General features: G+C 39.6%; 2 long non-coding RNA genes across 11 annotated transcripts; one reads left to right on the top strand and one right to left on the bottom strand.

The window, feature by feature from the left end:
* Positions 1 to 800: 800 nt before the first annotated feature.
* LOC104909969 (uncharacterized) lies at positions 801 to 25,186 on the top strand. 10 transcript variants are annotated; one of them, XR_014881585.1, is made up of 6 exons: positions 801 to 1,049; positions 3,421 to 3,502; positions 7,557 to 9,654; positions 14,079 to 14,202; positions 16,571 to 16,698; positions 17,578 to 25,186. It is a non-coding gene; the product is annotated as an uncharacterized LOC104909969 (long non-coding RNA). The 10 variants fall into 10 exon arrangements; XR_014881587.1 differs by lacking the exon at positions 7,557 to 9,654 and having other exon boundaries at positions 809 to 1,049; positions 17,578 to 19,364; positions 20,463 to 25,186; XR_014881583.1 differs by lacking the exon at positions 7,557 to 9,654 and having other exon boundaries at positions 808 to 1,049; positions 14,082 to 14,202.
* Positions 3,577 to 7,569, bottom strand: LOC146545081 (uncharacterized). Its single transcript, XR_014881592.1, has 2 exons — positions 4,522 to 7,569; positions 3,577 to 4,150 (listed from the first exon to the last, which is right to left on the bottom strand). It is a non-coding gene; the product is annotated as an uncharacterized LOC146545081 (long non-coding RNA).
* Positions 25,187 to 26,055: the final 869 nt, after the last annotated feature.

Genomic DNA, 26,055 nt, shown 5'->3' with positions numbered 1-26,055 from the left:
CATCTAATAGATCGAAATACCACTATCAAAATAGGTGCTAACATGTTTATGTGCTGAATTCTCAGTTTCTGATAGACCGATGCAAAAAGACATTAAGAAATACTATGACAACACCTTCCCAAAAAAAGCTCAAAAAGTAATAACTGTGATTAATGACAAGAGAAATCAGAGAACATAATTCATGTTGAAACGTTTGGAATTTTAACACTTCTAACTGCAGCTCTGTTTTTTGACCAGCTCTCAGAGCTGCTCTCAGGAGTTGTCCACATGCTCAGTGATTGCTGCTCTCTTCAGAGATTATAATCTCCTTCAAGCAGAGACTCATCTTCTTGCACAACTCTGAATGCCACTGAAGTCAGAAACTGCACAGCCATCAACACCGAGATAATGCAGAAGATATGAAGGAAAAAGAATCTGCCTTTGAACTGAATGTGAGTGAAAATATGTTTCCAAAATCTGACATGACCCACAGCCCCTACTGTGGTGCTCACACTGCCGGCGCTCAGTAGTTCCAAGTCATAACATTGCCCGTGGTTTACTCCCTGCAACAAAATAAAGGCTGTTGTGCTGTGACTCACTTAGCAGGGTTTTGACCTGTGTGTGAACTGCATGAGGTGGCCAAAGGAAGGACATTCACAGGCACAGAACCTACATTTGTGACATTTCCAAGGTTGTCTGTGCCTTTCTCAAAATGTTTGAGGGATCTAAAAGTGAGAAAGATGAGAAGCACCCATAGCAGGGTACATGTGTGTGGCTCAGTGCTGTCAAGGTCACGTTGCCAAAGATGCACTGATGCTGTTAATGTCACATTTGCACTAACTCACTGTCATGGTTTTATATTTTTTTTTTTGTTTTGGTTTGGTTCTCAGTATTCCGCATCAATACATCATGTAGTATACTGGGAGTTAAAGTGTTAATGCTCCAATTCCAGGCACCTATCCCTATACGTTACAGAAGTCATGGGATCTGACCCTTCCGGGTGGGGCGGTCTCTTACTGCCTGGCAGTGGGTGCTGGAGGGTGCTTTCCTGGCCGTTCCAAGCTTTTCAGGTTTGAATCGGTATCGGGAACTCTCTCTCTCTCCTGTTTTATTTGATTTATTAGTCTCAATTTCAATCAGATTGTATTATATTGTGTTATCTTGCATTCCGATATCATAATTAGTAAAATAAGTTTTCCTCCATAGATTGTTGCCGCTGTTTTTTTTTGTTTTCCTCCCTTCCTTCCCATTTTGTGGGCTGGGAAGGGGAGGGCAGGGGTCTACCGCCCCCCTGTCACGGGTGTAGATTGATCTCGTTAACTCCGTGACACTCACCCAGCGCTGCACAGAGGCTGGAAGCCACTCAGGGTACTTTGTATCTGCAATAACCCACCAGGTAGCCATACACATAGGGAAGGGCTGAGGGAAGGAAGAAGAGTGATTTATTTGGGACTGGAAAATGACCTGTGACACCACCAGTTTCCTAAATGTCATCCTGATGACCCATGCACACCCTGAGCCTGTGTGCAGCATGCAGAGAAAGGATGGGTCAGCAAAGCACCCAGCACAGGTGGGGAATAGATGGAAATCTGCCCCAGAAATTAAACAGTGGATACTAGAAAGCAATGTCCGTACTTTGGTGATGGTCTGCTCACTAATTAGAACTTTTTCACAAACATTGTATTCAATGTGACCTCTTAAATATGATGATGAATATGTAGACAACACAATTTATTTTCTTTTGCTAATGTGAACCAGCACATGCAAATCTCGGGAAAAATAAAAATAAAAATAAAAACAAACAAACAAACAAACAAACAAAACAACCTACATTTCTAGATCATGTCAGATATCATGGAATCATAGAATTGTCTAGTTGAAAGGGACCTTCAAAGGTCATCTAGTCCAACCCCTCTGCAATGAGCAGGGACACTTACAGCTAGATCACACTGCTCACAGTTCTGTCCAGAGTCATCTTGAGGATTTCTGAGGATGGGGCATCCATCTCTGGGCAATCTGCTCCAGTGCCTCACCACTCTTATTACAAAGAACTTTTTCCTTATATCCAGTCTAAATCTCCCCTCTTAGTTTGAAACCATTTCCCCTTGTCCTATGTCTTTTCTGTACTGAGAGTAGAAAAAACATAAATGTAATTACAGCTTTCCTTACTGTCCAGGGACAACCACCCACATGTTCTTACTGCTTCACACTTTAGAGAAACACTTCCCAGTGTATTTCTCCTTCATGATGAATGCCACAGCCTCCTGACCCCAGAAGCCTCACTACCACACACAGTGTCACGGGAGCATTCACACTTCTGGGCTCAGGAAGCTGACAGGAACAACCTGTCTTTGGGCTGTTCTGAAAATTTCTGCTCCTCCAAGTGTGGCTGCTTCTCAAATGCAGGAATGATAATAGGACTGGATTATATCCACTGCATCCTGACACTGCTAAATGCAATTGACCTCTTCCACTCACTGCAGTTCCAAAACACGTCCTGTTATTCAGTATTAAATTTCTTTTGGCATGCAATGTATAACAGAAATGGTATATAGATTAAAAATGCAGGCACTCAGCTTTTCCTGGAGATATTTCACGTGTGGCGAGGCTGCCACATGTCAGTTATTTAAAACAAACCCAACCAACTAATGCCGAGGTAGAAGAAAAATGACTTGATACAATTCATGACTGAAACCTGTAGCTCTTGCAGAGGTTCTAGCCTGGCTCTGGAGGAGATGCTGTTTCAGCATGCCTTCTGCTGACCAATATGCAGACAGATGACAGCTCACAGCATCCAGCCCTCCCCAGGAGTACCTGGCCCTACCCTCACCACCTCTGTTGTTGCCTTTCTTCCTTCCTCCCTGATGTGCACCCATCCTCACTCTTCATGCTTTCCTACTTGATTTATCTGACCTTTATGGCGTTTCCTTTCCCGTTTTCTTCTGTATGTTGCTCAGAGAAGATAGATGGTGGGAAAACCCTAAAAGCAGAGGGAATGGCTATGGGCTGATGGTTCCAGGAACCTGTTGAAGCTACCAAGTTTTGCAAGCTGCCTCTCTAAGTCAGTCTTGGGTATTTAATGGGAACTTTGGACCAAACTGTACATTCTCAAATCGCATTCATTAATGAGAGCCATAGTATGTGTCCAAGATAGTTTTGCCAAGTCATCCAGCATACTGAGCAATGAAACGCTGACTGGAGGCAGTGGGGACAACATCCTGAGAGCCACCACAGTTAGTCACCAACATGGTAGGAACCACCAGGAACCACCATCACCACAAAATCCATCACCAGAACAAATAACCCCCTGAAATGTTGCTTATGTTGCTCAGGAGGATTGAGAACACGCTTCTGGATGTGAAGAAAAAATAAATCATGTCATTCTACTGCCAAAAACTCTGGCATGTACTGTTTAATGTATACATATTTTCCTTTGGACAGATGTGGCCATAAGTTCCTCAGAACATTCCTGCATAAAATGGAAGCATAGTATGCAATACAGCATGCGGCAGATGCATTCAAGGTATATTCTATGTTCTCCTTAAGTAGGCAGAGTTTGTTTAACCCATCATTACTCATTGTAATTAAATGTTGCTGTTGTTATTCCTTTTAGAACCAATTAAAAGTTGTTCTGTACTTCTTTGCCCATATAGTTTTGGCCAACTCAGTACTTAACACAAGGCTATAACCTGCAGGCTCAAGCCTTGTGAAGCTTGTGCACATGAATAATTTATAAACCGAAGAATGGCTGCCATTAACCTAAGTAAAAGTACTGAAAAGAGCAAAGTAGCTCATGCTTGAGTTCTTGGAGGGAATTGACCTCAACTTGCTCTTCAGATCTAGACTGCCCTATTAAAAAGCTTGTTTGTCTGGTTTTTGTGTGTTTTATACAAGCTGGAAAAACAGATTAAAAAAAATTGCCTTTAAACTCGAAGTTAGACTGAACTTCCATGAAGGCTATAATAATGCAGACAGTGTCATGAACAAAAGGGTTCCTGTGCTCCCTGGGTAACTTGATGTCCAGTAGTTCTTCTATGACTTGGAGAAGGTAGATGGGGTTGCCATTTACATTTACAGGACAGTTCTGTCAATGCTTGAAAGCAGGCATCAATTTCAGTGGGGTTCATTTTTTTCCATTTGCTGCAGTATTTTTAATGTAAAATGTAAATCCCTGAAAAAAAAAAAAAAATAGTTACAGCATTTTTAGATTTTCCTTAAGCAGAGACAAAGCAGAGAAAATTGTAAAGGGTGATGAAACTATCATAGAATCATAGAATCATAGAATTATAGTATGGCTAGGGTTGGAAGGGACCTCAAGGATCATCAAGCTTCTGTATGTAGAGCCATCAACCTCCACATTTAATACTAGACCAGGCTGTCCAGGGCACCATCCAGCCTGGCTTTAAACACCTCCAGGGACGGGGCACCCACTCTTGGTAAAGAACTTCCCCCTGATATCAGCTATCATATTCACAAAAGGCCATCTTTACCCTTAAAAACTGTAGGAAAAATTCTGAGTAGAGCAAATCTCTTCCTACTTACCAAGGAGTGAAATGTAACTTGGTTTACTTGTTACATCAGGAACACAGCACTGCTTTTTCAAGGTATTCAGCCTGATGATGGATTCTGTTCACTGCACTCCAGAAAATCTCCACAGATTTCAGGGATTGAAGTTATAATAGAAATAATCATAGAATCATAGAGTCATAGAATCGTTAAGGTTGGAAAAGACCTCAAAGATCATCTAGTTGAACCATCCACCTACCACCAATGTTGCCCACATGTTCCTTAGTACCACACTTAAATGTTTCTTGAACACCTCCAGAGACGGTAACTAAACCACCCCTGGGCAGCCCATCCCAGTACCTGAACACTCTTCTGGATAAGTTTTTCCTAATATCCAATCTGAACCTTCTCTGGCACAACTTGAGGCCATTCCCTTTTGTTCTAGTTGTAGTTACACAGGAGAAGAGGCCGGCCCCCACCTTGCCACAGTCTCCTTTCAGGTAGCTGTAGGGAGCAATAAGACCCAATCTCTTGAAGCTTCTCCCTCCCTTTGTACTCACTTGTACTTCATCCTGCACTGCTGCACTGCAGGGAACAGGTGGGGTGGCCTTGTAAAGCAGAAAAGTCTGGAGCATAGGTAACTTGAATAAATAAACCACAAGGAGAGAAATGAATCCAGGCTGACTTCTTGCATCCCTTGACGAAAGCAGTGTGCCCTGGCAGCCTGCCATACCACAGCTCCAGAGGGATTAGCAAGCTGTTTACCTGCTCTTTCCCAGGCTGGGTAAACTCTTGATCTTGCTCATGTGTACGAGAGCTTTTGACAGTTGCCCTGGCACAATGGGAACCTTCCCGTCTCCGTCATCATTTGTAACCTTTGGGGATTAACCAGCAGAGCCTTCTTATGGCACCAAAAAAAAGCCGCTTATTTTGAATTAACTTCCAGGACAAAAAGAGCTGCTTACAAATGCAGTTTGGTCAGTAGCTAATTAAGTCGGGTGCTCTGTCAGCGTGCTTCAGCCTTTTCCAAAGGGGAAGACAGAGCTATTCCTGTTCTCAGAGCACTGCTCCTGGGTATTTCCATGGAAGAGCAAGGAGCAGTGGCACACAAGTGCATGTGCCCACCCAGGAGGGCATGGTGAACACTTCCTTCTCGTGTAGTAATCTGTTCAGGTATCAGTTCACTAGTGACTAATATCCCGTTGTGCCCATAGACACTTTGTATAACGCTAAACTTGAAATGACCAAAAAAAAAAAAAAAAAAAAAAAGATGCTGCTAAGAAGTCTCAGTAGCAGTTTGTAGAACTAAGATAAAAAAGTTTCTTGAGGCATCAGGAATAAGGGCACAATTGCAGCATGAAGCAATGCATTGTGGTATGTCACAACAAGGACTGCAGTCTTTTACACGTGTGCCCACGGCAATGATGCTTGCAAAATCATTATTTTTCCTCTCCATTTTATCTTCATCATAACCATTTTCCTTCATAGACATGAACAGGCATATATTAAATAGGATTTCTGTGGTTTGGGTCAGAGAATCAGCAGCTGTGATGGTTTGGCAGTGAGGCATGTACTGTTGCTGAGTGCCTTCCTATAGTTCACACCACCAGTAGTGTTCCAAGCCTGCAGTGTATGGATAGCAAGTTCACCAAGTGACAGAAGGCAGCAGCCTGGAGAGTCCTCCAGGACTTTGTGGTGCTCCTTCTGTCACTGTGCAAAGGGATCTCTACAGTCACTAGCAGTAGTAGCCCATACTTTAAATGGCTCCGCTTGCCTGGATCTTATTTTGACTTGGCCCTGTTGTTGTTGCTTCTCAAGCACTGGCATCAGCACTTAAAGTTGTCAGGCTCCAGGGACTGTCTGTTGAGATAGACTTGAGATACCCGAAGCAGCAACATTAACAGCATTGATGGAGCCTTAAATAGAATTGGTAGCTAAATAAGGTAACAAAAGATAATTCACACTATGGTTTGTCACTCTCCATGCAAACAAACCAAGCTCTCATGTAGGCCCAAAAAGATTTAGTAAATATAAATAGAAAAATCCGTCCCTTTTCTGTCATACCTAACAGTGATGTCATGTCTTAATGAACACCACAATATCACACCCCCTTAAAAATTCTGGCATTCATTTTCTTAATTTTGGAAGGAAAAAAATGAAAGGGGACAGAGATAAGGATTGCTTCTGTTCTGTCTTTAATTTACTCAATTTCTGCTTCTTCCTGAGTTGGCACAGTGAAATTAAGGCCCTAAGTGAGAAGGAAATCAAATAGTTAATCTGCAGTTCAACCAGAGGTACAAAATGAAACTAAGAGACCTCTCTGGATATTTCTGGGTGCCAATGGAGGATTGGAAGGTACAATCTCTGCCCCATTTTTGGTTTTTAGGTTATGCATTTGCTCAAAGGCTTTTATGGTTTTGATTGTCATGTTGGTAATGGATGTATAGAGATTGCATGCCAAAAAACAGGAAGATGTATTACATTTACAGTGGTAGGAGAAGAAGCAGGAGTTTTCCTTTTCCCCTAGACTCTTAAAGATATCAACATTTCTTCAAGGAGTTGCTTGTCCTTGTCTCTGTTAATCATTGAATGCATGGCAATATGCAGTCTTCTTCCCTGAAACAATATTGACTATGCTGTAAATATCTTACCAAGAAACAAGCATCCAAACTGCCTAAGCTGCCTTGTCATGTGCCATAGAAACAGAATCATTTGAGTTGGAAGGGACCCTTAGAAGTCATCTAGTCCAACTCCCCTGCAAGGAAAATGTACATCTGCAGCTAGATTAGAATAATAGATTCATAGAATCACAAGGTTGGAAAGGACCTACAAAATCATTTAGTCCAACTGTAGATGAGGTTGCTCACAGCCCTTCCAGCCTGACCTTGAATGTCTGCAAGGATGGGGTATCCATCAGTTCTCTGAGCAACCTGCTCCAGTCCTTCACTGCTCTTATTGTAAAGAACTTTTTCCTTATATCCAGTCTAAATCTCCCCTCTTTTAGTTTGAAATCATTTCCCCTAGTCCTATCACAACAGACCTTCTAAAGAGTTTGTTTCCTTTCTTTCCAGAGCATCTCCCATATGAGGAACAGGAGATTGGTGGGAGTCAAATAGATGAGGCCAGGTTCTTCTTGGTGGTGCACAGTGATATGACAAGGAGTAATGTTCTAAAACATGAACATAGGAAATTCCATACAAACATGCAGAAGAACTTCTTTGCAGTAAGAGTGACAGAGCACTGGAACAGTTGCACAGAGAGGTGGTGGAGTCTCCTTCTATGGAGATATTCAAGACCTGTCTGGATGCCTACCTGTGTGACCTATTGTAGGGTACCTGCTTTAGTGGAGGGGTTGTACACAATGATTTCCTGAGGTCCCTTCCAAGCCCTGCAATTCTGTGATTTTTATAACCCCCCTTTAGATACTGAAATTTTGCTATCAGGTCTCCGTGGAACCTTCTCTTCTTCAGGCTGAACAGCCTGTCCTCGTAGGAGGGGTGTTCCACCCCTTGGAGCATTTTTGTGGCCCTCCTCTGGACACACTCCAAGAAGTTTAAGTTTGTCCTGTACTGAGGACTCCACATCTGGATGTAGTACTAAAGGTGAGGCCTCAACAGTGCAGAGCAGAGAGGAAGGATCACCTCTCTTGACCTGTGGCCATGCTTCTTTTGATGCAGCCCCAGAAACAGTTGGCTTTCTGAGCTGCGAGGGCACATTGCTGCTCATGTCCAGCTTGCCATTCGCCAGTACTCTCAAGTCCTTTTTGATAGCACTGTACTCAATTCTTTTGTCCTCCAGTTTGGACTGATAGTGAGGATTTCTGCAACCAACTTGCAAGACCTTGCACTTGAATTTCTTGAAACGCATGAGGTTCATGGGGGCCCACTACTTGAGCCTGTCTAGGTCTCTCAAAACGGCATCCTGATTCTTGGGCGTATCAACCATACTACAAAGATTGGTGTCATCTGCAAACTTGCTGAGAGTGCACTCAATCTTATCAGTGATCTTATCACAGCACTCAAGCTATCTTGGTATCAGCCTGTGGGCCTGATACTAAAAGAAATGAATTAATTATTTAAACTGCACAAGGATTTTGCGAACGCTGACTAGCAAGTTGTCACTATATATTTGGATTCATATTCTTGAAGATGGTTCAGTAATGCTGCCCTGCCTTAAAACTGGAACTGATCATTTCATCTGTTTTCTATAGCACTTGATTAAATTAGTTTTTTTTTCTTGTTTGTGAGATATTCACAAAGAACTTGGTTTTCTCTATCTGACTTTTGTCTAAGCGCCAGATAGCTTACACAAACTAACCTGTCCACGAACTGCTGATTTAGATTGGCAAACAAAGCCACGTGGCCGAGTTCCAAGCTGCTAATTGGAAACTTCTTATACAAGTCTTCTGTGGCAAATAATAAATAGCAAACTGCAATTCATGTGCATACTCACAGACAATGACCAATACCTCACTTCATGACTGCAGAATGAACCTGCCACTTGGCCCTTCCTACACTAGGCAGGCTGTGCCAGTGTGACCACTGTGGAAGTACAGCTTGTACTTTGCGATTGATTTATAGCTGACTTCTACAGCTCTCTTTAAAATAAACTACAAGCATGCAACCTGAATGCCTTTTCCAACTTTTGCCTTTTTGTCTTTTGCCAGCATAATTTTTTTGGAACTAACAGATCATAATCTCTAAGAGACAGAAACAAATCAACATTTCTACTATAGACAGGATTAGAAAATTCATTTACTAATAAACATTTTTATCTTGACTGGCTTTAAAGAAGTGACCTGTCAAAAGAATTAAAAGACAGCAATACTGATGGTAGAAAAAGGTTCTTTAGAAAGCATCAATAGAGAAAGGACCCTTCTTGAACTGTCTAAGAGTATGTGTGTGGGAGGTCTCTCTGCATGACTATGAATTTTAATTTCTTAACTAATGGGAGGGGATTGGTAGAGCCTCTTTGTGACCCCCGTTATTCATCAGGAAGGAAGGAAAATAAAGACATTGTAGTAGCTAGTAAAACAGCATAAAGAATGATTCTTGTAAAAGCAATCAGATAGAAAGTAGTACAGTTAATGAGTTTCCACATGGGAGACTAGAAGATACCCGTGAGAAGCAACTGAAAAATGAATCTGTACAAGAAGACCAAGTAGTCCAGGTAACAAACAATAGGAATTTAAATTATTCTGCAGAATGTAAAAATAAATGTTGTAGGGAAAATGGAAACACAGTGGAACAGCAATCAAATTTTAGTCTCTGATAGGGAGGCTTTTATGCTGACGAGAAAAGAGAAATAAATAGGAGACTGCTGTATCATCAGTCTCTTCAGTACTGATGACTGTGTAGGTAAAGATTTCCTTAAAATTACTAGAAAATACATTAACAATGTAGGAAGATACATACTATGAAAGACAATATTATTAAGGGAGGCTTTCAGCTTCAAGATATCAATCAGAGATCAAATTCAACTATAATAGTCAGGCCTATATATCTGATTTGATAGCCAAGACATTTACTCATCAGTTTGTGAATTGAAAGACAAATTCCTGAACAAAGAAGGGATTTGTGTTTGGTCCTGATAGAAAATGAGGCTATTGTAAAAATGTTGGCCACAGAAGGCAGCCTTGTTTCACATGGATTTAAAATTACCTGGAGGGGTTCACAAACAATGCCTGTACCAAAGATATTCCAGTTTCAGAAAGGGAGTCTTTAAAAAGCAGGAAGACTTAATGAGCAGAATTAATGGCTCTATGCAGTTCAGAAAATAGAACTATTTGGATATCAAAAAGAAATTAAGGAATATGATGTAGAGTTTTTTACCAAGTAAACGAGAAAATTGTGAAGAAGGGTACTAAACTTGTTTAGGAAAATAGCTACCTAAAAATTATATTGGAAGCAAATAAAAAGATAAAAATATGAAGAGTTTCACCAAAATTCAAGGTTAATTACAGAGCAAATCTAAAATCTTTACCTGTAGCTCTCTCTGTGTAACTATTTTTTGCAGTGCTCATTACATGTAGTCTACACACACCTTACAATTTCACTGTGATCTTTAATTAATTTAATGGATTTTTTGTTTTCTTTTTCTGCTGGATGACAGAAAATTTTACTGGGTAATCAATTACATTTCGGGCTCATTTGCATCATAGAACTCTTATTCACAATGTTTGAGATGTTTCTGATTTCTGCAATTTCACCTGTTTCATCCCATGGCTCTTAGACAGAGCTTACATCCACAGCCAAATACAATGGCAAAGCACACTGTTGGTTATAGCTTGGCTCAGCCATCTTTAATGAGATATGTTGGCCTTCTCCATCAAGCAAAACGGAAGGAAGGCAAATAGTTAAAAAGATGTAAGAACCCAGGCCAGCAACAAGCTCAGGTGGGACTAACTGGAATGTTTCACATTCCTTTTAAGTCTTGTCTTTGATCTGTTGCCTTCTTCTGGCTTTACTATGTAATAAGAATCCTACTGTCTTTAATATTATAGGTTACTCTACTCTTTCAATGCTGTCCTGAAATTAAGGAACAGAAGGATCACAGTAGTAAGTTACACAGTCTGTGGATGTCCGAACTTACAGTCTCCATTTTCTTTCATTTTCACCCATTGTTCAATAATTCATGTGTACTCAAGATTTCAAATTACTTTCAAGTTCTGTGACTAATAGGGTGTGGAGCTGTAATTTACTTTCATGAATGTTTCATAACTTCCTCTCCAGACAATTTGGAGAAGGTATCTCAAAACCTCAATTCCTTATCATTTTGACAGGGATTCAGTAGTTTAGCTGAATTTTTTTCCAAATTTGACATGTAAGTTCTGCCATCAGCAAAGGTAAAGAGATTGTATTGGCATTTCACTTATCATTACCTTCCACTTACAAGTAGTGCTTAAGATGCATCTGGATAGGCTCCCAGTGCAAAGAAGGGCAAAATATAGGATGTGAAACATCAATTATTTAAACCAATATTCATTACAATGGATATAGTCTCTGGGAAAGGCTAATGTTCTCAGAGATACAAGTTGGTCTTGATTTATAGATATTAACTCATGTACTGATATTTAGACAGAATAAGTATTAGGTAGACAAGGAGCAGGATAAAAAAACCAGCACCAAGGCTTGATAAAAAAAAAAAAGAAAAAGAAAAAAAAAGAAAAAAAAGTGAGATTTATTAATATTTTATTTTCTGCCATTATTGCTGCCTGGTTGAAAATCCACCCCTTAGATTCTGTCAGAAAATCTTTCCACTTTTGGCATTTACCATCTTAAAAATGCAGATTCTTTCCAGTGTTTCTTTCCCTCCTTCTCTCTGGAGCTCCTAATACTGCTGCCCTGCTCCCAGAATGCCTGCCTAGAGTGGCTTTCCCCTTCTCAGAAACACCCTTCTCTCATAATCTTGTGTTACCACTTCTCTGGCTTGTGCTTTTCCACAGCAACATCAGCCCTGGTCTCGAGGTAGAACAGAGACCTCACAACTCTTCCTGTAGGGTTACCAGTGTATGTTAGGCATGCGCACCAACCCCTTCATTCATGCACACATCTTACACTCACCTTTCACCAGATGATGTGAAACCCCCCTCATCGTTCCAGCCTCTTACCCCAAAGACATTGAAACACCATGAAAGGCAGCAACACATGCAATGTGCATGCGTAGCTTTCCCACAGTTAGCCACAAGTTAACACGTGAATGGCATTTCCCCAGAGCTATGGCAACATCGGGCATATGCAGCCCAGTTCTCAGAAGAATTGCCTAAGGAAGTGAGGGAATAGTCAGTATTGTTTTTGTAAGAACAGGTTGGACAAACAACTAATAGGAGCGGCAGAAGCAGAGACAGATAAACCTGCCTTTGGGCCGAGGGAGAGATTTGAAGACAGTGTGCTTCCTTTCTGCTCTGCTTTCTATCATTTCATTTGTCTAGATACACTGATTTGGGCATTTTTCCTAAGGCTTCCCTCCCTGCCCACTCTAATTTGGATGATGGAACAAGCAGAGAGGTGCTGGGACAGGAATCAGGGTGTGTAGGGCATGTTTTATTTTTCTGTATTGCCTTGTTGTTCAGTGAGCTTCTCACGTCTGCCCTTGATAGCCAAGACTCAGCATTTGCAAATAGATGCCATGGCAATTTATCTGCTTTGTTTATTTAGCATAATAAAAATCAATATGAAAAGAAAAACACATTTTTTTTTCAAATGATTAATCACATGAAATAAGAGGAAAATAAATTCTAATTTTTGTGAATTATTATTACAGTAAAATGTGAAGACTATAGAAATGTATACTTACACAGTATAAAATTAGTCTGGGCTTGACAGTGATTTTCATATTTTCTAACTGAGACACCAGTATTTTGCCCATCCATTTTACTTGTGTTGCACTAATCTACTAAATTCTTTCTTGAATCTGCTGAAAGACTCACAACCACCATTTCTATTAAATCCTCCTCAAGTTGCAGTTATCACATTTGAAAAGAACCTCGGAAAGCCTGGATGGAAATTAGTTCATGAATTAGAATGAGATTTCTCGATAAGTTTGAGTAAAGTTGATCCCACTCTCATGTCCTGTGCCATTTGACATTCCCAAGTTGACCTGTGGTGACTGTGACATCTCCTTCTTTAGCAAGTATTTCATTTAGTCTTAACTCCTGAGTACTGAGGCTATGTAAAATGGGGAATCTTGATAGTGCAGTGATTGACTTTTCCGCATTGACTTCTCAAGATAAGGACTAAAATACCTTTGAAGTTAATATGCTTCCCAGTAAGGGAAAATATCTTACTCTGCAAGAGAAAATATTTGAAGAACTTGGAGGAGTGAAAAAAAGAAAATCAACAAAGAAAAAGACATATAAATTACTTCTGGATGAAAATTCAGCTATTGGCAGCCTTGGTAAAAAGCAGGACTAGCAATCAGTAAGCAGAAATGTAAATTCAATAAACATGCCTGTGTGTAGAAGCTGATAAAGAAGAACTGCTGTAACCTGGCTGTAAACAACAAGATTGTGCTTCAGGCTGTGTTAAGGGCAGAAACAACTTATTTGCAGTACTTCTTTAGCATACAAGCACACACAACCCTTCCATGTTCAAAAAAATTATAGCCTTACAGGCTGAAATATATGTAGCAATTCCAAAAAAAACTGCAAGGAGAAAACGTGTTGGTACAGATTTGTGGAAAAGAGAACTTACCTGAAGTAATTTTGTTTATCAATTCTCCCCTACATAGATGAATCCATCCAGATGCTCCCACCTCCCTAGCACAGACCCAATGTACTGCTGCCTAGTGGCCCATCACTGGCCTCCAAACCCTTTGTCTCCTTCTCCTTCTTCTGTGTTGGGAAGGAAATATTACAATAAGAACATTTCCAAGGGGAAATCATATGAACATGAGACCCATGAGGTCTTTACCCTTTATTCACATCAGCTGTGGACCTCTTCCAGACTGTTCACAGGGAAGCTCCTACCAAAGTCAGATTAAGAAGTATATTTATATTGTCGTGTCATATTCTAAGGATGAAACTTGGCTTGATTCTTTTCTTCAGATCCAAATTATTTTGTGATAATTACTCCAGACTCACTATCCTTTCCCAGCAGGGTTGAACAGAGGACAATAACGTTTTCTGTGCCACATTAGTATCTCAGTGATATATTAAGTGGGAATGAAAATCACGATAAGCAGTGTGAACGCCATTCACTCCAAAAGTCAGTATTTAAAGTAAGTACCTTTTGCTCTTGATCAGTAGCTCCAACACCCATTACTAGCAAGGGTAAAAGTTAGATACAGAGTTTATTTATTTTATCAGCTGCAGTGGAGGCACATAGCTCCAACCACATAAGAATTCACTGCATGTAAAAACACTTGGGATTTCTCTCTGGATAAGGTCAACACAAATGGAGATCCTTCTTTTCCTTATGCTTCCTTTGTCCTGGTAAAATCAAATGATTCTTTGATGTCACAAAATAAAGTGTTTTCTTCTATTTTTCACTGTCATTTGTGCATTTCCAAAATCACAGATATAAAGATCTGATGGACCTATAATCACAGAGGATGAAGAAGGTGCTGGATCCTCACGTGCAATACAATTAAGAACTTGTTTATCAAATATTTTGTTCCATATTATTTTTTAGCTGTGGTATTTTAATCACATGTCAAAGGACATAAAAACTGTGAGAATTTGGAAATGAAAAATTTATTAATTGTGTCAGGCATCTCTCCAAGAAATAAAGCATGTAAAAATATCATGTTTATACAGTTGTACTGAATCAACTATTTCTCCTTTGTTAAAGGAAGGAATGAAAGCTGGGAAGTTACCATTATTAAATAATTAGTTTTCACTTTCCCTCAGTCTTTGTGTGGTTTTGAAAAACAGATATTTTCAATTCAAATTTCTCAGCATACTTTTTCTGAGATGCAAAAGCAATGCAAATTACAATGCCAGATTTTCAATTTTGCATTGTATTAAATAACTGAATCATCTTCTAGGCTCTGGCTTGTTGTTTTCTTGTTTGCTTGTTGTTATCTTTTTTGCTTGTTTGATTTTGGGGTTTTTTGTTTGTTTGTTTGTTATTCCTAAAAGTCCTTGAGATTATTCTAGCATAATTACTGAACTGTGGTTTCATTTTGGTCTTTGTTATCTGTTAGTCTGTGCCTACCTACAAATTTAAGTCCTTCACTGTTTCTTTTATATTTCCTCTTTCTTTGGTCTCTCATTCCAGCTTATGAAGCCTGAAAAGTTTCCTTCTGAAATAGAAATAAAGATACCAACCTAATTTGATTTGTTGAAGTCATGGACTAGAAATAGGCACCACAAAATATCTGATTTTCATATTTTCTCTTCCCGAGAACATGTCCGTGTCAGTAAAGCAAAGGCTTGATAGCCTAGACCATATTGCACACAGTGTACCCAGCTGAAAGTGAACCACTTAATTAAAAAGATACAACAAAAATTTCTGCCAGAAAGCAAGATGTTGACATCTGCATGTTCTGTAGCTTTAATCCAGCAACACATTGCACTACAGGCTGATACTCCTCCTTAAATGAGGCAGCTCATTAAGGAATGTATAATTATTAAACACACACAGGAATAAACAAACATCCTGACTTTTTTTCAAGTGCTTGTGTATAGGTATAATCCTACTATTGATATTTCTTTACTGTGCACTAATAGCCCAAGAAAATTTCATATTTGCAAGAGTTGTTGGAGCACATCCAATTCCTACTCTACTCACTTAGATCCCCTAAAATCATTAGAGAGGTGTCTGGTCCTGGGATGGTTTTCAGACTGAAGAACGCCTGTTTATCTGTGGTAATGACTTTCGCACTGATTGCAGGAGGAGTTCTATTAAAAGATCACTGGGCAAATAGAACAGAGATTCAGATGGGTGTGAATCTAGTAAAATTTTTTAGAGCATCGTTGCCTCATCACAGGCATCAACCTACTTCTTACAACTGAAGGAAACACCTATCTACACACAAAATGAATTTTTTTTTCAGCAGTCACAGAATCACAGAATCACAGGATCACCAAGGTTGGAAAAGACCTTCAAGATCATCCAGTCCAACCAACCACCTATCACCAATAGTTCTCACTAAACCATATCCCTCAACACAAAATCCAAACGTTCCTTGAACACCTCCAGGGTCGGTGACTCCACCACCTCCCTGGGCAGCCCATTCCAGTGCTTGATCACTCTTTCAGAAAAGTAGTATTTCCTAATGTCCAGCTTAAATCTCCCCTGGCACAGCTTGAAGTCATTCTCTCCTCTTACTGTAGTGTGACTCAGCTCAAGAGAGTTTTCAGCTTTTCCCTTTCCATCTGAAGCTGACTCCCTAGCAGGACTTAAGCTCACTTCTCATACCTTTCATTACCAAGGGTTCTGAATCTGTGCATCCTGTTCTTTTCTTTAGCTATGACACAATAAAGCCTTTTTGTTAGAGCAGTTTTCTGGGGAAGGAGCTAAGATTCACAGAGTGACCCACAGTGTGAATGTACCTGTAGATAATCACATGAAAGAGAAAAGAGAATTTCAATCTTGCAGCAACTATCCTTGATGTGCTCATGCTTCTATCCCGTTTTTTTCAGATCCTGATGAATTTTGCTATTCTGTATCTGAATGAATAGCTAGGAGTGCCATGATATGCCCATTTGACAGCCATGGGAGGTAAATATAGAGAAGACAGCCTCAGGCATGGATCTGCAGTCACTGCCAGGTACAAAATTCTCCAATTCACAATGCCATGTGAAAGATTTCCTGCTGTTTGAGTGCACATATGGCCAGTACCTCTCTGAGTAGATTAAGTAACCCTTCTTTGATGGACAGTTTTGTTCAACTTTCTTCATCAAAGACTAAAGTACATGAGAAGGTATTATCAAATCTGAAAATAAACTTGCTTTAATGAGATTAATATAGTTGTACAATTACATTCAGTCATCATTTTCTAACCTTGATCTTAATTTCCCTTCACATTTTTAGTTCCTGTTACATAAAATCTACTTTCTTATATTCTTCACTACACTCAGTTTTCCAAGTTGCTTTCTAATTTGCTTTAATCTTCATGCCGGTGTCTCCTGCCAGAAATGAATTTTGGGTACTGGTGCATTTTATTGAACCATGTTCTTCTAGACAGTTACTGATAACCCTAGTTAAGCTCAGAAGTGATTTACAATCAGGAGGGTGTTTTATGTGACAGAGAAATAGCTTTAAGCTCCATGACAGTTGTGGAAGGTTCTAGTGAATACAATTTAAGAACCAATCAACTTGGGAAAAAGCATGTAATGAAAATATTATGAGTCTCTTCAATGTCACTTGTACTCAGTGGGTATTTATGGGCTTGATGCCAGTCAGTGGTGGCTTGTACTCCTATCCCAGTGGTGAGTGGGGTGCCAACTGCTTCCAGCTGGGGCTAGTTCAAAAGCTATAGCTCCTGCCAAGTAGCTTGTGAATAAAAGGCTGTCTTGGATCAGCCCAAACATCACTGGAAGGTGCTGTGCAGGACTGACACTGGAGAAAACTGTGGGACACAAGTAATAGTAGTAATAATAGTCTTTTTCTGTTTTTACCTTTTTACTGTAAAACTTTTCTCTTCCAGTGATCATTTAAGTACACTATTCTCACAGAGAAGAAGCAGCAGAGACAAACGGATTCTGTCTGGGCTTTGCTCAGAACCAGGTCTAATTCCCACAGAAAGATTGTGTGGACCAGAATTGCCCAAGCTGGCCATGAAACTGATGTCCTTCAACTGATGTCCAAACAGTGTTAAGTGATGTCAAGCTTCTTGAAGATTGCGCCTTGTGGTCCTATACTCATGCAGTCTATTCTCTGGAGAAGAGTGCTCAGATTGAGATGGTTTGGATGATAAAGAATTTGAACCAATCTGTGGGTTTTTCTCCAGATGGGAGCAGATAAGGCACAATGCAGTGCTTTAGATGTGGGCACAAGGTTCTGCTGGGTGCAAGAGTTATGAAATAAACCTTCCTAGATTCATAGTGTGCAAGGGCACAGAGCAGGTTTTCTCAGTAGATTTAAAATTCTTCAATACTACAGTTAATCTAAAAATCTCAGAATATGAGATTCCTCCTGCTCTTCCTGTTGAATCCATAGCAGTTCTTTAACTCTTTCTAGATGACTCTCATTACTGTGAAGTAGTCCTAAGAGAATGAAAAACATGAAAAGTCCAGATGTCTCTAGATACAAGCAGAAGAAATACACACGAATATGAAGTATCACAGCACAGCTTTTATTTTTCCTTTTTCTCTGAAGTTTCCTCTAGAGTATTATTCTACATTTGAGTGAGTTACAAATTACATTTCTATTAATTTTACTCATTAGCTCTGCCACTAGTAGTTTAACTGAGCACTCATTGTAGTTACAAATAACACAGCCAAGATATGGTTAAAAAGCCAAGTCCATGTGGATTGGTGGGACTAGGCTGGTCCCCCTGTTCTGGAGAGCTCACTATACATTGGACATCGTTCCTCCAGTTCTCACACTAACAGACAGACTCGAACAGTCACCTCAGATGCACCTGAAGCAGATGCTGCATTTGAAAGTTTTCTTCAAACAACAGTGAATTATTTCATGTTATTGTGCTATAAGCTTTAAAGAGCTTCTGTGCTTTTTTAAAAATGTCAAAATACAAAGAGTAATGCAATAGTCTTTCTATAGAGGAGTGGGTTATAAATAAAGCTGTGAAAAAGTGTTGATTCATGCAGCTTTTAAATGGTTTTCATTTACCATCAGAAGATAATCTATAGAATAGATTGTGACAAGAATTTCTACAGCATTGTAACTAGCAAAATCATTCTGAGGATCACACGCTTGAAACTTTATCATGATAGGATGATCTTGTACCTCTTTCAGGAGCTTACAGAGAAGAAAAAATGAAACAACACAGTAAAGCTTTTTGGAAGCACTGGTATATCTATAACATACTGTTATTATGATATAAAATGCACAGTGTGCTACAATGAACAAGCTGTCTTGGTATTTATCTCCCTTAGAGGCTCCCTGCAATAATTGCTTCTTGGTAAATTACATCTCCATAATCTTTATTATTACTGTTATCGTATAAAGAATTTTCCCACCTTCACTACTTAGCTGTTCTAGGCAATTCCACTGTAGGTATCTGCATGTAATGTAGTATAACAACTCTGCAAGAAGTTTTTGTAACTATGAAAATCACTGTATTGCGCCATGTCCTTCAGCTGACCAGCTTTGGAGCTGATTCTTTGTTAAAAAATGGTTTCTTCCAGTACCAATTTTTTTTTATTCTTCCAGTAATGTTTTGCCTCTACTTTTCAGGCATTTCATCCGCATTTTCACTCCTGCCTTTAAGTAGCATGGCTTTCCAACCATACATGAGCAAAGAGAGAAGAAGTATGTCTCATTTTGTTTCTTTGCTTCATTTTCTATAACTTTCCTTAATACAGAACAATTTCAAAGGATGATGCTAAGAACAGAAATTCATAAAGTTGTGCATCAACAGAGAGCTGTTTTTAACAGCATACTGTGATATCTCTCCTCCTGCTCCCATTAACCTTCCCCTCTTCCTTCGGCAATACATTAACTGCTGTTTTGTTCTTTCAGTGAGTGATAATCACCCCCTTATCTAACATCCCCCATGCTATTCCAGAGGTTCAAACTACTCAACTACTCTCAGCTGTCTGAAATGATTTACATATCTAATTAGGTACAGAGAAACTAGGATTTAGCTCCGAAGTTTGCTGCTCCTGTTTTATATCCAAGAAGGACTTGTGTGCCTGAAAGCTTATCTATGTCTTTAAAATGCAGAAGTTGTTCTACTAAAAGATTACCAAACTTGTCATGTTAAATGTTTAGAGTGGTAGCAGGATGTGGAGGACGGAGATGGGAGCCAGAAGTAAGGTTCAGAGAAAGCCAAAGGCGAATGCAGTTTCTGACATGATGGGATACTGCTGTGGCAGTGCTTTTGCTCTCAATTTGTTTGATTATCTGGTTAGAATTAGCTCTGATAAAATTACTTGCCTAGTCTGTGTGGGATCATGAAGTGTCAAAAGTGAAGAATAACAAACAAGCGGCTGAGCCCAGGATTATTCTCCTCACACATTTTTATCTGATGTTAGCAACACTATAAAAACTCCAAGTTTATGAACTTTCCCCAACGGAAAAGAGCATATTTTTATAATGTTGACATCAAAATTCCTTTTTTAAGTGATTTAATTTCCATGTCTGGAGTTTGAGCGAGATAAAGAAAACCTTCCTTTGCAAATGGCAATGTTATATGCTTAAAGTGCTTCAGTTTTCTTTAGACTTTGGTAAGAAAATGTTCATATTCCATGGAAGAATAAGATAAACATTACAAAATGAAGAAAACTAATAAACAGGCATAAAACAATGACTGTAGGCAGAGATCCTTTAAATTAAAAAAAAAAATTAAAAATCACATTTTTCATCCAATGTGCTCACATGATAAATATTTTATGCTTTTCCTTTTAGAAGTTGAACATCTGTGGAAGCCGTTGACTGCGTATGCAGCAACAGGAATCAGATTTGCTTTTGCTGCATTAAATGGTGGGTTGATTAACCAAGACTACAAAAAAAAAAACAAAAAAACCCTGCAAAATCAAAGCCAAACATACACACACAAAGAGCTTTAAAAGTTCATTCTGACAAACTAGCAATCAAAACATCTACCTGAAGATGACTTTTTAACGTTTCTGTACTTCAAAAAATAATTGTGTGGGACTACTGTCTCTTCACGGAGAAGAAAATGGGGTGGAAGATGCATGAAAACCTAATGATGTAATCAACAAATCTTTATCCATTAAACGTACAGACTTTCAGATCCAGTAACATTTCAAGCACAACAGAGAATGGCCGTAGTATAAGGGGCAAAAGAGTCAAAAATGTTTGCAATCCTGCAAACCAAAACAGAGGATTACACATTTTAAGGAAAGATTTTAAGATGATGGATGCAATAGAAAAGGAGTGCATACTCCCTTCCTTAGAGCTAATGGTGAAACTGACATGAGCAAATAAGTAATTTGTTTCCTGAAACAGAGTGAATCATCCCAGTGCTGGCTCTTACATTAAACCTTTGCTGCTGCTCAGCACTTTGCATTCAGCAGGAACTTCATGATGTGTAAGCAAAGCATAACAGGGTAATTGAGAGTCTCTTTCCTCTGCCAGAAAATAAATAGCTCACTGCTCATGTTTAAAGCTTCCTATTGCCTCCTTCCAGAAGCTGTGATATCTTCTTAAGTGCCTTGGTACAGGTAAAATTAAAGCACCGGAGATTAAAATAATCTTTAGCTTCATATTTATTTTCAGTGTTTGATTCACTTCATCCTGGGGCTGCTCACACAGTTGTCAAAGAAAAGTCTCTGTGTGCCTATACCTCTGTCTCCTCTTCTCCCTTCCTTTGGAATACCCTATTGAATCTCATCGCTTTCCTATAACCAGTTCAAAAGCCTTGTTCCTGGCTTCAAGGTCAGTTATTGGCTAGTATTCAAATATACCAGCAGTGAAATTTTTGCTAGTGTGATTTCCCAGAACTTTGCTTCCTGCTGCCAGAACTCCCTCCAAAGCAGGCTCTTGCATCTCCCCTCCTTCCAACATAATCCCATCTCAGCCATTTTTTTCTTGCTTCTCTCTTTTTTCACTCTCACACAATTCATCCTCCACTCTGAACGGAGCTCGTGCTGTGCCTGGCTCGGAGGCCAGTGGGTGCACACTTGTTGATTGGTCCATACATGGTGGTGATGGCCAGGGAGCAAACCACCAGCTCCCATTTCTCCCTCCTGCAGGAGGTACAGCTCAGCATCCCACTGTTCCAGTCACTCACCCACCAAACATGCAGGGAAATAATATCTTGAAATTTCTCATCCTCTGCTTTAATTTAGTGGTCAGACAGCACTAGAAATTGGCATTTTTACTGGTTTATTTTCCTTTAGAAACCAACCTAGGGGCAGGATATGATTTAAACAGCCTCAAATAGAAATGTAAGAAAATGAGCTGAAAATATTGTTTATAGTATTGAAATTAAAATGGCTGACATCAATTTCCAGGCTTAATAGTCCACCACAATAGATGTGAGAGGTGCCATCTTGCAGAGTGATTGTTTACAGATATTTGTTTGAGATTTCAGAAGGAAAAGCTGGTTTGACCTATTTTTGAAAAGGTAGGAATATCATCATGCTGTCAGACTAAAAAATTGAATGTACATTAAAACTGCCAGAGAATATATATAAAAAGAAGATGTAACGAAACCTGAGAAATATTATAAAATAGAAACAAGATAGTTTTACCATAATTACTGAAATTATACAGCAGGTGACTTTTATTCTGTGGTCTGTCTTGGAAAAAGTGAGCCATTGTTGGAATGTTGGAACATTCTGCAGCCCTCAGATGTCCTGTTCACTACTACATGTCATTTGTCATGCATGATATACTTCTTCACTGAAGAAAAAAAAAAAAAAAAAAAAAAAAGCTCAGAAAGATTAGGAACACTTTTTCTTGGTTATGAGTTCTGTGCAAACATAAAAGGCTTCAGTAGAGCTGTCTGGAACATTGAACTTTGAATTTCAGGAAAAAATAAAATTAGCAAGCTCGTGGCTGTTATTTTATTTCTTGGTACAAAATAATTTCATGCAAAAGTAATTTTTGTATGCTCATATTTAGATGGAAATGTATTTCATACGTGGAGCCATTTGAAAAATGAAGGTCTACACTGCATTAGAAAAATGTTCATTATTTTGGAATAAGAAATTCAGGGAAAAAATACAGCATGTGGCTGTATGTTTGTTTCTATATGATTCGTGTTTCTGCATAAAGCATTTGAAAGCCTCACTCAGTTTTCAATTTCCCTTGTCTAAATATTATTCAACCCCAACCCCGAAAAATTCAAAGACAAGAAGACTGATGTGAGCGCACACAGTGCTGTGAATGTCTCTTGCATTTCCAGAATGAAATATTAGGTTTCACAGGTAAGTAAATTATTTCTATGTTTTAATCCATCAAAGCAATGCTAGCTCGAAAGCTGTAGCAATGCAGAAGAGCTGCTGGAACTGGGAGGTTGCAGGGCAGGAGGACACCTTGTTCTTCTCCCAGGAGCTAGCAGTTTAATTACAACAAAGCTCTGACTGGCAAGGCTGGGGTTATCCAGGGAATATCCTGTTCCCTGGTGCCAAGAGGAGGTTCAAGGCAAGGGTTCTTCTTCTGTGAATACTTTTCTCTATAATTCATGATACTCGTTTTGGCCTTACCAGCCAAACCAGGTATGGATAGTGGATGATATATCACAGCATAGGTCTAGACCACTGATTCTTTTAACCTCTGGCAGAAAATAGAAGAGGCACAGAGAGTGGCAGTCTCTTAGATCAGTGGTAGCTTATGAATTTGATGCTGAAAAGGCAGTGTGATCTAAAGAGCTCTTGTAATATGTAACATTTGATGATCCTGGCACCTTCCTTCTAGGTCCATCAGGATCTGTTGCATCACTTGCAGTGAATTTCTTCTATTTCCCCTTCATTTACCTCATTTTTAACACTATGAACTCTTCAGAGTGCTTATTGCCTGTCACTGAACAGAGCCAAAGACAACAGGACCAAAACATCCTCCTGTCCTGTCTCAACCATCACCATCCTAGCCTGCAGGTACCAGGATTGGGCAGCCACATAATTTCCCCCATGCCTTTACTTCTCCTGCCCACAGTGGAGATTATACACTTGTGTTCTGCTCAAGCAGAAAAGGATTCATTCATATATGAAAGAACCTTAATAGGCACAAGTCTATACAAATGCAAAGCACACAGAAAACAATCTCTGCAAACACAAATGCCTTTTGGATCCCAGGGCACGGAAATACAAACAGTAGTTACATTAGCATAAAATCTTTTTTCAACGTTTTCTGAAGTGAATCCTTTGTGTATGGCACACAAAACCATGTGTGCCATATACAGTCATTTATTAACGTCAGCTGAAAATCTGTAGGGAAACATGAAATTAAAAGTCACTTGGACTGGTATGCACTGATGAGCAAAGAATTTTTTGAATTTTGAATAAAGCTTGTAGGACTACAAAAGGCTCTCAGTAGTTCTATATTAGAGGGCATCTACCAGGAAAGCAATTAACATTCTACCTCCTGTATCACCACCACTGGAGATTTAAGATGCTGACAACTGTTGATATCTGCTCACTTACTTCATTTTCCCCTTGCAGATTTGGCTCCCAAACATGAGAGCTGTTTTCTTAGTTCCAACCCTTTTATTAGTGATAATAACAATGCTTCAGTAAGAGCAATTACAAAGCAGCCCCTTGAGAGACTTGGCAGTCATTTCCCCTTATGCTAAATACATCAGGATTTGTGTTACTGGCAATTGACCAAAAAGTAGCCTAAAAACTTTTCCACTGAGATATATTTCTTCATCTCTATCAATTACAAGTCATTGGAACAGTGAAGATGCTGAACACTACCAGATTTTCTGCTGTAGGCCACCTAACTAAAACCACTGCTGTCCCTAACCACAACTCACATCACAAGCTTGATTCATTTTCCCACCTTTGCCTAATTATGCAATTCTCATTTAATATGTAGGAAAATATCTACATTCAGGAAAAAGGGAAGAGAGAAACTTCCAAAATGCTGCAGTCCTCTCCATGGGGAACTCATAGCCAGCTGATCTCAAAATCATTTATGTAAAACAATGGGAAGGCGGGAGAGGGTCATGCATCATCGTATTGTGGCACAGTGTTGGCTGGGGAAGGCTTTGAGGTGGCTCCTGTGGGGCCAATTCCAATGGCCCCACTGCACAACAGGACTGGGCCCAGCAGCCAAATAGTGGCACCTGAAGGGAAACATATTTGAGAAAAGGTAAAAAAACACTGTGAGAGAGAGGAGTGTGAAATGGAAGAGAAGCAGCCATGCACATAAGAGGCAGGAGGAACTCCATGCGTGGAGCAACAGCTCCCTGCAGCCGAATGGAGGCCCATGGCGAAGCAGGCCATCCTCCTGCAGCCCACGGGCACCACACAGAACAGATCTGCCCATGCAGCCATGAAGGAGCCCGTGGTACAGCAGCGTGCAAAGCTTGAAGACCGCAGCCCATGGATACCCCACAGAAGCTGCCCAGGATGGAGCTGCAGCCCAAGGAGAGCAGCAGGAGGACTGGGGAGCTGCCAAATAAATCTTACCAAATAAACAAACCCAATGACTATCAAAAAGTACAGCTTTGGTTAGCTTAACTGGAATCTTATACATTCTAGTTACGTTTTTGCTTTGCTAGATTCTTAAAAAGAGCTCTGGAAACACTCTCTCGAAAATGTATTTCAGTAAGAAAAGGATTTAATTCTGAAATCCTAGGCTATGTTGCAGATTTATGGGGATACTTGACTAAGACATAGCTATTATTTTGAGAAAAAGATTCATCTTCTACTGTACTTACCCTTCTTGTACTTGTCCTCTGCTTCCTTCTCTGTACAGTTTCTTCCCTTAAAGCATCACCAATCATTTTAATTAAGTTGCCAAGGTTTTTCCACTTCCTTCCTCTAAATTCTGCTATGTTCTTGAGCTCACACAGGATTAGATTAAGCAGCAGAATATATTTTAGAAAACAGAATTTTATCTTGACCTTCAGCTCCTCATCCACTGCTACAAACCAATTCTTCTTTCCCTTAAGGCAGCATCTGAGGAAAAAGCCTCTGTACAAAAGGCTTTCAACTTACGCATACTCCAAGGGATAAGCTGCCAAAACAGGGTATTGAAGGGGCTACATCCCATAATATTAGTGTCTATTCACACCATAGCAAGGTTTATAATATACACACAGCTGAAATGCCAGTTTTGAATCTTGGTGCATTTTTTCATTTTTCTTTAAGAAAATAAAATTTAGCTATTTTAACTCATTAGTTGTTAGCTCGTTAGGGTATAATTTTAGCTTCCTGGAAAACAAAATGGTAGAATTACCCATAAGTTTGAATCAGAGGTTTGGAGATGCCTGTGACATCCTTTATTCTTCTCAACTGATCAAGCAGTTTCTACTGCATTGAACTCTGTCTGCTTTGCACTTCAAAGATCAAAAGGTCTGTCTAGC

This window comes from Meleagris gallopavo, chromosome 2, assembly GCF_905368555.1.
Source record: "Meleagris gallopavo chromosome 2, MGAL_WU_HG_1.1, whole genome shotgun sequence".
In the NCBI taxonomy this organism is placed as follows: Eukaryota; Metazoa; Chordata; class Aves; order Galliformes; family Phasianidae; genus Meleagris; species Meleagris gallopavo.
Note: the sequence above shows the minus strand (reverse complement) of the source record. Positions and strands in the feature narration are given on the sequence as shown.